The sequence below is a fragment of the Anopheles stephensi genome, chromosome 2 (assembly GCF_013141755.1).
Source record: "Anopheles stephensi strain Indian chromosome 2, UCI_ANSTEP_V1.0, whole genome shotgun sequence".
Taxonomy (NCBI): domain Eukaryota; kingdom Metazoa; phylum Arthropoda; class Insecta; order Diptera; family Culicidae; genus Anopheles; species Anopheles stephensi.
This window is the reverse complement of record NC_050202.1, coordinates 38910801-38914042: the sequence shown is the minus strand read 5'-3', so window position 1 is coordinate 38914042 and position 3242 is coordinate 38910801. Positions and strand designations below refer to the sequence as shown.

At 35.2% G+C, this 3242-nt stretch overlaps 1 long non-coding RNA gene across 1 annotated transcript in view; it reads right to left on the bottom strand.

Annotated features, from left to right (window-relative positions):
* Positions 1-1384: 1384 nt before the first annotated feature.
* The window catches only part of LOC118507774, a 7827-nt gene continuing 5969 nt past the window's right edge, over positions 1385-3242 (bottom strand). Inside the window, exon 2 of the long non-coding RNA XR_004905709.1 lies at positions 1385-3242. This exon is cut by the window's right edge and continues 1884 nt beyond it. This is a non-coding gene — a long non-coding RNA (uncharacterized LOC118507774).

Genomic DNA, 3242 nt, shown 5'->3' with positions numbered 1-3242 from the left:
AACTAATGCTCAAATTCATGTATCAGAAAATCCCGGACTAACCCTATTAAGAGGAAATCATAACCGATAACATCGATAAGAACTTGCCGATTTAAACGTAAAAAAGCATGTACATTATTAATTATTAAGTACCGTTGAATTTCGAATGGGATTTGAACCCCGATTCTGTCGTGTGAAATCCGGTGCCGCTGTTGCTTTTTCCTGGTGTTGTCCATTGATTATCAAGATTGTTAATCTTTAATTAGAATAAAAGCAGCTGTCTTGTTATCTTCTGACTGCTGACTGCTGACGAATTACAAATTAAAACAACAAAAAATAGTTTTTCCTTATTATTTGCTTTTTCCCGGGCATGAATTTGTTAGTTTTCATCAGCAATGAACTGGTACATTCATTCATGTTACATTGTTCATGTGTTTAGGATGTCAATATATCAATAAGTTATAGATCCATTTAACGAATGTAATGGATCTTTTGAATCATTCAGTCGAACGTTTCAAACGAATGGAGAAATATTACTTAAGCTGACGAACTTTGTCAATCTAGTAGTCAATAGTGGAATCTTGTCACTATTGAATCAATTGTTGAATCTTAGGAGTTATTTGCAACGTCTTTAAATTACAATACATTTTATTCTTCGGTTTTTATTGCATTGTACATAACTACACTTTATGGTCATGTAATGTAACTATAATATTTACTTTAGGTAAGAGAGGTAAGAGATGAAGGGAGTTTTAAAATAATCATAAAACAAAAGCATAGGGGCCCGATACCTGACAGCGAAGCAGCTCACAGAATCGGTTTGCACAGCATAACAGCAAAATGCATAGCGCACCGTAGAAAAGAACAGATTGGTTCGCAGCTTCTTTAATAAGTTGGTCGTATTAGGTGCGGTCTGGTGGCCTAGACGGTATTCACACGGCCGATGTTCAAATCCCATCCAGTCCGCCTCCCCGTAAGCTTGATTGACTACGGGTAAAATCAAGTCACAGAAAGCCAGAAATGACATGTCAAGAAATTTATAGGGTGTAGTGCCAAGGACGAAGAGGAAGTACTGAATCAATATAAATAACACAAAAAAACCAACCCTGTAAAAAAATGTTAACTTAAGAGAGAGGAATTATTGTCATTGAAACTCACCATCGTCAAAAGAATGAAATAATGTCGAAGTGTCAGAAAATCTTTTTTTAATATTCAACTGAAATATTTACACCTGGACTTCGCAATTTCAGAGAAAGTGGCTTCTGGATTCGGAGTTGGCTTGTCTTAAGGTATCTGTCGATACAAAGTACATCTTGTCCTCGTATTATTCCGGCCTGATAAAATTCCTAAAATGAGTTATTTTGAAAATTTTTACAACAAGCGCACAGCCGAACTTCTCGTTTGATTTTTTTTTATTTATCCATTCATGAGAAACGGCTACGGGTCGTATTGCTGATTTCTCATTTGATACTTGAAATACATGTTACATATAATATCTTGTACAGGACGTTTGTGTGATGTTTTCCTATTACGTCGCGAACTGCAATCATCAAGTTGTTCGAAAGGCACTGGAAAGGCAGCTGGAGTCAGGTGGCATGCTGAAACCAATTTTAGATGAGTGGAAGCATTTGTGGCATCGATTAGGAAGAATTCAATGAAGGATAGCGGGTTGTCTGTATTTCAACCGCAGGCTTCTTCAACAGGCCAACATCACAAAGTGTATATAGAAGAGCTTGAATGAAGTTTTCCACTTTTTTATGAAGTTTTGTTTTATCCAAGCATCATCAACTGGGACTTCCTTTATAACCTTCTTCCATTTTACATTCATTTGAATAATCAGCCCAGCGTCAAATTTAATTCACTTAGCATTCATAATTAAGATAAAAGGATAGATGGGCTGGATATTTATCTATCGTTAAATTAAATTGCTAATAATTCCACAAAATTTTCTGCAGAGAGAAGTATTATAGACAAGCACATATATTTCGAATTATTGTTACTACTCACAACGTCCAAACTGTTGAAATTCTGCAAGAATGGAGTGGAAAATAATGCAAACTGTTGTTTAGAAGCTCAGATCAAAAGCGAGTACTTTCTGATTAAACTTACGTAATTAATAAACTGGGGCGGTCCGGTGGCCGAGGTGATAAAGGACCGAGGTTCAAATTACATCCAGACCGCCTCCCCCTACGCTGGGCTGACTACTTTGCTACGGAAAGCCAGAAATAGCAGGCCGAGACCTCTCGAGGTTGTAGTGCCAAGGAAGAAGAAGAACAATTATTAAGCTTTCTTGAACCAATGGAATTATCAATTCATTTTTGTGTTGTGACATTCTATACCAGCTTTAATGATGCAGATAACAGAGTTGAAGTTTTTGCTTATTTTTACTTGTACATTTTTGATTATTTTTTTTGTAGTGAGGGGATTGATGAGCTATCTTCACATTCGGAAGATAATTTGGTAATTATCTTGACTAATAATTCTAATTCAACTAATTATGTTGCTATGTAGCTGTTCTGTAATGATCTAGAAGCTTTTTTCAATAAAATTAAAACATTAAAACCTAAACATTCTTACATCCCAGCTACTATAGGTTTTCTCCTCTTACATTTAAACGCAATCTGACCTAATGGTTAAGTATTATTTAAACGACCGCTTTTGTGCGCAAATAACTGGCATTAAAGGTTTAATTACAAATGTTTGTTTCAGCTACAATACACTATTCTGATAGTTTTAAAAGTACATAGTTGAAGGCGATATAGGTTATTTGTACAACCTTTATACTCCATGATAATTAAGTTGCTACCAGTTAGTTTATAACACACAAAACCACAAAATCTTGTAACAGATAATAGCTTCCGATTTGTCGCCGTTCCTTCTCAGTTTTCAATTCATCATTTCATCAGTTCCAGAGGTAGATGAAACTCCAGTCATATCCAATCAGACATAATTATTATACTTAACTTTAAGTAGATTTACTATGTCGATTGTAAAAAATTAACTTAAAAAGAACTCCCTGCAACGCAGAACTGATAGATAATACGAATCAAGACTGATGTTGAACGATGGCTTGAAGATATTTAAACTTATTTGAACTGTTCGACAACGTAGTGGCAAATAAAATTTTGTCGGGAACTAACTATACTTATCGGTTGTTGTATGTATATGTTTGGTAAATGGTTTTGGGTGTTTGGACGATGATAATACGGCATTATTGTTCGCATATAGGTGTTGTTCTGATGTGTTGAAAGTGACAAAACCTC